At 32.4% G+C, this 8,297-nt stretch overlaps 1 long non-coding RNA gene across 2 annotated transcripts in view; it reads left to right on the forward strand.

Moving 5' to 3' along the window:
* LOC106684689 (uncharacterized) overlaps positions 1 to 8,297 on the forward strand; it is a 174,120-nt gene that overhangs the window by 59,137 nt on the left and 106,686 nt on the right. The window contains exon 3 of one of the 2 annotated variants that reach the window (XR_010844209.1): positions 3,375 to 3,443. The exons of the other annotated variant lie outside the window; for it this stretch is intronic. This is a non-coding gene — a long non-coding RNA (uncharacterized lncRNA). The remainder of the gene's footprint in view (positions 1 to 3,374; positions 3,444 to 8,297) is intronic. 2 annotated transcript variants of the gene reach the window in all.

The following is an 8,297-nucleotide window of genomic DNA, read 5'->3' on the forward strand; positions in this document are numbered from 1 at the left end:
AACTGTTAAAAAAATATATATAATATAAGTTACATCAACCATGTAAGGCTCGGCCTGGTGGGCCTTACATGGCCGATCTGGTATAAAAATAAAATAATAAAAATAACCGTATACGTTTATGGTTGTTTATATCTCGTAATGGGTCAGTTGGGTGAAATAAAAGCTTATATGTAATGCTTCGTGATATTATTATTAATAACCCTAAGGAACTAAAAATAATGTGCATTTTCAATTTTCGATCGATGAGCAATTACTAATATTTTAATATCCATACCGAACAGCCGTTCTAAATTACCCCTCCAACCAAAACTTGTCTTACATAATTATTTACTCAAAATATATATGAAGCTTCGCCTGCCTAATTTATGGAGCTTCTGAAAGTAACATTCGGAAAATACATATTCTAATCGCAATTTTTAAGACTAATAACTAACTCACAATTCTACGTTTCAAACGAGGCCCTTCAAACCGATCTTCGCATTCCAACAAACCATCTTATGAGTTATAAACTGTTTAATGACAAACGACATTTCTAATCGGCGAAGAGTGAAGAGTTGTAGTTAGATTTGGAACCTCCTAGTCCGACGAGTTAATTTACTTGAACGCCGGGAGTGTACCTCTGAGTTCTGTCTCCTTCATCCCTATCCATCCCATATCTATACAATATATCTCATATCATCATTGATAATTTATGTATTTCTTATTGCACACCTGATATAATGAACTTAATAAAGTTGTTTTAGGTAGGCGTATGCATATCTTAATATAATACAGGCCACTTACGAGATAAATTATACGTTTGCCTTCACTCCTAGGGGCATTTGATATTTTGCCCGCAGTCATTCCCAGGAGATATGATTTGGCTTAGTAATGGAGATCTGTGGTTGATAACCCCAGTCAGCTTTTGTCTCGGAACTGCTGACAAAGGGAGAGATAGCAGCACTCCATTGCATGATCATCCAATGCAAGTGTCTCTCCATTATTCCTTTCCAACGATTGTACAACTGTCCATCATTAGTTTTAGGTATCCCGTTGATAAATACTGTAAGGAAAATTTAAAATTGGAAACAATATTGGTGATGAATAATCCCTTATCAGATTTTACTTAAATATTTCTTGTATAATGATAGTCCTATTGGCGGTAAAAAAAAGTACAAACATAGTAAAAAAAACTATTTATTTGTAACCAAAGTTTCGCCACAATTTACTGGGCTTCTTCAAGGCTGCTTGAGAACAAGTTACAAACAACATTGTAAATATGATAGAACAATTATAGTATAGAAATGGAAAGAGTGTAAACTTTGTATAAATAAATAAGATAAACATTTTGAAACATTAACTGTGGTGCAGCCCATCACTCGGCCGAGCGCCTTACTGATCGGGCTGCACCTTCTCCTCTTCCTGGTCTTAGTCTCTGTCAGCTTCCTCTTCTTCCGGTGGCTCACCGATGCCAGGCGTTCAAACATTTTTCAGCGTTGGGTGTTTCGGGCCCACCACCTCCTTCCACTTATAAATGAACTCCTTGAAGAAGGGATAGTTCTCCTGTTCCATCAGACGGGAGAAGTCCGACTAGTACAAGAGCCCAAGGGGAGAAAAAAGGCAGTCATCTCACCCCAATTTTTGATTACTTTGATGAAAACTATGTATAATTAATAGTACAAATTGATGAGTCTGGCAAGTATAGGTAGGGGGAATAATAATTTAATTTTTCATTCAGAGCTCTATATCTTAAAAAATAGGAACAGCACAAGGAAACCTAAAAGAACGTCATATGAAGATGAGCAAATTTGCTAATATATCAGCCCTAAAAGAGTTCAATAGATATAGCTTTTTAAAAAGCAACATTTCATAAAAATGTTGTATGGGACGTACTGAAAGTTCAGTAGTTAGTGAATTTATTTTTAAAAATCTATATCTCAAAAACCATTCGACGTACAGATGTCTATTAGCACTCATATAAATAAATTAACTCACAACTAATCTTTCAGTAGATTTTTAAGCAATTTTGCTTTTTAAAAAGCTGTATCTCGAGAACTATTGGACGTAAATAGCTCTTTTAGGGCTAATATTTCAGCAAATTTACTCTTCTTTAAATAATGCTCTCTAAGATTTAATAAGATTCTCTAGTGTTGTTGGTAGTTTTTAAGATATAGAGCTCCGAATGAAAAAATAATGTTTTTTTAAGGTTTTGAAACAGCTGCCATTTTTTATTACCCCTATCTATACTTGGCAGACTCTTCAATTTTCACTAGTAATTATACATAATTTTCATTAAAGTAATCAAAAATTGGGGTGAGATAACTGCCTTTTTTTCTCCCGGCTCCTTTACTAGACTCGTCGAGGGCTAAGATCCCGGTCTCTCTCAACAACCTGGCTCAGTGTCCTTCCATGGCGGTGCAATCAACCGTGCGTGTTCTGCTCTTTTAGGAACTCCACAGGTATATCCACACCGAGTATATTCTTTTCAAATATCTGCAGCTTTCTCCGGAATCCTCCGTGTCCTGTTAAGATCTATAAGATCCAGTAGTCTGAGAGGACCCACTCAGCCTGAGGCAATTAAAATCTTGGATGGACGGTGGTGAAGAACTTCCTCAGAGTTGCGTCTTTCTGGCTCGCCCACCCACTGTCCATTTCACTTCTCTGTGGAGTCCTTTCGCAGCATTTTCTTCCAAATCATGGACCATCTTCCTACAATCTATTTTGGCCTTCTATTAATATTCCAATCTTAATGTTTTTGTTTTTTCAATATTTTGATTTTATCCAGTAATGCTTAATGATATGTTTGGATTTGATCTTATGTTTCTTGTCAAGATATACACTTAATTATAACACCTCTTACTGACGATTCTAATTATATTTTTTATCCTAATTTTTTTTATTCCATTAAGTGGAAATAAATCATCAGTGTTAAGGGCGAATCCAACGATTTTCAAATAAGTATTTTTTTCTACATTACATGGTTTGGAAAATTATTTTTGATAAACTTAAGTTTTTGAGCACATGAAGCATTTCTTATTGTGTTTCTTATATTTAAATTGATTAATATCCTTAATCATTCATATAAAAAATTTTCGAAAATAAAATAAATAAATTCTATTTTTTGGAACACCCAAGATGCATTTATTATATCAAAAATATATTTAGCGTTCAAATTGCACAAATAAGGGTTTTGAAGGCATATGAAAAACGAATAATATGAATTAGTTACTTTATCTCTTTAAGCTTTAAAAATTATTTCTTTATATAAGCTATAAATTAACGATGAATTACACCTTTTATTTATTTTTTTGACATATTGAATTTAGTAAATTACTCATTATTTTTTATGTTTAATGGCCTTGTTATATTAATTATATTTTTCTTTCTGTTTCCAGGTACGCTTAAACGCATTACGTTATAACCATTAGGCCAATGATTTCCACTCTCTTTATATCGTTATATTCGTAAGTAGATAAATTAATTTTCTTGCTCCTTAAATTTTCCAAAACAGAAATTGGACTGTTCTCGTGTAATAATTTCGACAAAAAAAAAAATCTACAAATTTGTTCTATTCCTGATATCGAATTTATAAAACAGGATTTTAATTGCTAATACTATTATTACAGTAAACCATAAAAAGACTCTTTTCCTTTTTGTCTTTCATTGGTTCAGAACTCATAAATAGTTTTAAGATTTGTATGGAAATCATATTGATATTTCTGATTGTGATTTAGTCAAAGCGACCCCTTACGATCGACCCATTTAGAGATTTCCTGTAGAATTTTAATGTGAATTTGTTTGCATATTTGAGTTTTACTGCACGCTACGAATAAATATTATTGGAACTATTTATTTATAATCTATAAATTTCTAAGAAAACTGCACTCAATATTACATGAAGTATCATACATTTTAACCAAAATTAACCATTGAAATTATTAGTGGTTAAATGTATAAACAAGAAAGGAAAAAAAAAAGACTCAAAATAGCAGCATACTTAAGATGTATATTTTCATTAACAAACAAAAATTACTGATGTAGCTTCTTAATCTATATAAATTTTATGAATAAAAATTAATTATTGCTATTAAAATTTGATCTGTGAATTTGTTTTCTACACATTTTAGTAGCGCTTAATTAGAGAAAAAAAGTTTTTTTTTACCGGATGAGGTCTTTGGTTTGTGGGCTTAACTGCGATGTCCCACTGTGGGCTGAGCAGTAAATACAGCAACCATACTAAAAGGTGATGGAGGCCACATCAACTCTATGTGTAGTCTAGATGAGTGACGTCCGACTGTCTGGGGGAGTCTTAGTCGCAAGTTTCGATCTTTAAGTCGTAATACACCTATTGTATACGGGCTTAATTCCTACTTACATACTATATCTGATACAACAATATAACAAATAAACAATATATACGTACTAATGCGTAAACATATACCTTTGACTATAATAATAAATGTAAGATCGGTATTTTTCTTTTCACACAGTGCCACAACAGGAGACTGTGAGGGTTTGTACCTACTCACCTATGTATATTTTAATAGCTCCATAAATACGGTCAAATGTTTAGTGAAAGTTTTTATTTATGTATACTAAGTGCGTGAAAGTTAATATTTATACTAATCTGGAGTATATTCCATACTTATTAATAACCGAAGAATTATAATTTATTATTAGACCTAACATACATATTACACTTTAAATATTTATATTATACTTTATTACATGAAGTAAATAAAAACGATACAAATAGTGCTATCTGCCTTTCCCGACAGCCAGCCATGACTGATTTCCGCTTCCTTCGTGAGATAACCTTATCTCTCATAGCGTTCCCATCCTCTGCATTGTGGTTGGTACCGACTGCACATTCAGTGAATTGTTGGAATGGTTTTTGTTCAGTTTAGTGCCCCCCCCCCCTATAGAAGTCATGATCTGGAAAATTTGGATTCAGTTCTAGAGGTTTGTATATTTTAATAATTGCCAATAAGCTTTAAAACGTTTTAGAGATCGAACTATATCTTTATTCGAATTTTATGCTGTATTTGACATTTAGTGTGAGGTACAAACAGATTAGAATTATATCATTTTCGAAACAGTGACTTAATTTTTTTTTTTTTAAATCAAAAAGACTGTACTAATTTATGTTGATCAGCATCCTTAAAATATTTTTTTTTAACAGTTGATTATGGGGGAGGGTATAGTCTCGTACAAACGACACTCCTAACTATATACAATGTTATTATTAAAAGAAGAAAAAAAAAATAGATAAGAATAATGCTTCTTATTAGTAGTAAAATTAATAACAAAAAATAATTATATTGGTACAAACAAACAATGGCCCTCTAATAGTAAAAAAAAAAGAAAGTTAATTTGAAAAAGGGACGAGAGAAGAAAATAGAAAAAATAATAATAATGAATAAATAAAATGAGTAATAATAAAAAGTAAAATAGAGGTAGTGTGATTTTGAATTAATTTTACTTTTATTAAAATTTATAACAGAATGTCCTGCAGCAGTCTGGGCTTCAGTCTTCGGGTTGAGTAAATTATAGGCATAATGCCATACATATAATCTTAAAACGACGCTAAAGTATTGCTGTTTATTGTTGTATAAACTTCAAAATCTTTTAATATTGATAATATGTAATTTCATTACTATAAAGTATTGTTGTTCTCTTTTGGAACAAAAAATATTGAATCGAATGCTCAGTCAATACTTTGCTGTCCGAGATGGCGGACTAGTTTGGCGACTCCTGCTTTTAGTTAAGAATTTTTATAAAAATAGACATTTGTTATTAGTTGCATTTCATTGAAATAGTTGAAAGTACGGTTTGGGTTTTACATAATTGACTGTAAATGCCGGAGACTTTATCTCTAAGAGCTGTCATGTTAATGCCTCTCGAACATCAATGTCCTTCCTCTCTTAATAATACCACCTCTAATTAGTTAAAAAGAAGACTATCTTGAGAATTAATGACTCGATCTCGTTGCGAAATCTGGTCATGGACAACTTTTTCTTTTTGACAGACCGTGCCTGAGTAGGCTTTAGAATGGAATCAGTCCTATCCTCTCGTGGAAATAAAGTTCTCTCCATTTGAAGGATTTTCACCCTATTCACTTCTCCACTAAATGATCCATACTTTAAAAAATATATATATTTTTTTGGTTTGAATCGTTTATAATTCTTAAATAAAATTAAAAGGTTTTCTCATTAAATACAATTAGCTTCCTCAAAGCTCTCCAATTGGGATAAAATTTTAGGTTTTTAATTGTGTAATAGTTCTGTTTTTATGTTTGTTTGCATACATTTAGAAAATATTTAGCAAGTTTTATTTGATTTAAATAAGCGTAGATAAGTTTCTTCATAGCTTTTTAAATAGCAACATATCATAAAAAAAATAAATATATATATATTTTTTAAATGTGGCTACTTAAAAAGCTATATCTCGGAAACTATTTAACGTAAATAGCTCTATTAGAGCTTATATTTTAGCCGATTTACTCTGCTTTAAATGATAGGTTTTCTAGTATTGTTGGTATTTTTAAATATATATAGCTTCGAATGAAAAACTAATTTAGTTTATCGTTTTGAAACAGCCGCCATTTTTATTACCCCTACCTATACCTTGGCAGGCTCAAGAATTTTAGAATCGTAATAATACGTAGTTTTCATAAAAGTAAGCAGAAACTGGGGTGAAATAACTGTCTTTTCTTCTCCAGAGCTCTTGTACTCAGAGGAGATTGTAAGTCTCATCAAGCCTTATTGTTAAGCACTGTTAGGCACAATTTATGCCGAAGCTTACTTCAAAATAGTTCCAGGACTAACGAAACTTCGGCAAACCGACAGGTGTTTTTTTGTTTTGAAAGCTGAGTATGATTTTTAGATGGTTCCCTTTCCAGGATGCTGCAGTTATTTAGTTTAATGGTGACTACTACTAGATGGCGTCAGACACGACTAGGTGGCCGGCTCCGAATTCGCGGGCTGAGAACACAAGGTCAAGGCCACCTCCCCTCCACCCACCTCACCCTCCGCCACCCCCCTTCCGCAGTGTTATAGGTACGGATGATGCGATACCACTGCTATATCGATACTCCGAAAATATCGATACTTCTGATACCAGTATGAGGTATACAGTTCTTTCGATCGACCAACGATTGTCATAGGGCCGAATAAAATCGAAAACCATTTTCAATGTATGAATACTAGAACCGGTTAGGAATAATTCATACAATTCAAGTATCGATTTGAGAAAAAGTTCAATATCGCAGAGTATAGAAAGCATAGAAACATCGGTGAAGCCTACCAAAATCCAATTTTAAATCCAGTTAGGAAAAGGCTTCTGCAGTAAAAGTTAAAGATAAAAAGTAATTCAATTCTGTTTTCGTTCATAAAGTTATAAAGTAATAATATGTATCATATGTAATATACTTAGGCTGTACAATGCCATAATTAAGCCTGCTCTAATTGACAACTTCGAGATTTGGGCTCTTAACAGGTATCCTAGAAGGCAGAATCTAGAGGTTTGAGTATTAGAAGCATCTAAAAGTCCCTAGTTCCTATTGTATTTCAAGCTGCAATCCTACCAACTTCCATGCTCTTCGGTTCTAAATTAATTTTCTAAAATCATAAAAATTACTCTCATATCAAAGTACCAGTATAAAGGCATGCATCGCTATTGCTATAATTGAGGATGTATTGGTCACTTCTTGGCTTACTGTTAATGCTATCGACTCCTGTATATAGTTAAGGGGTTCGGATGATTTAGACTCATAGTATTGCTTATGTTAATTTTCAATTGCTCAAAACAGCTGATTGCATCGTATTTGAAAATAAAAATGAATTTTCTTTTCTTTATATATTTATAAATGTATTTATATAAGTGCTCATACTTATTTTGTCATCTCTCGTTCTTGTTAAATTTACCACCAAAGAATGCGATATTCAATATAAATACAGACAAAACAGAGGATGATGCCCATAAAGAAGAGAATTACCCAGTTGCACCTAACATTTAAGTTTTTAGTCACTCATGGAGGCCACTTGCCATGCTCCTTTTTAACCGTTTATATTCCACTCCCAGTTGCCGACAGTTAAAGGAACAGTGACCTACAACCTGGGAAACCCAACCTCAACCCGAAGACGGAAGCCCAGACTGCTGCAGGACATTCTTTTATAAATTTTTAATAAATATAAAATTAATTCATAGTCAGACTACCTCTATTTACTGATTATAATTATTATTCATTTTATTTATTCATTATTATTTTTTTTTCTCTCTCTTTTCTTCTCTCTTCCCTTTTTCAAAGTAACTTGTTT

This window comes from Halyomorpha halys, unplaced genomic scaffold (genome assembly GCF_000696795.3).
Source record: "Halyomorpha halys isolate HHAL.00 unplaced genomic scaffold, Hhal_1.1 Scaffold602.1, whole genome shotgun sequence".
NCBI lineage: Eukaryota > Metazoa > Arthropoda > Insecta > Hemiptera > Pentatomidae > Halyomorpha > Halyomorpha halys.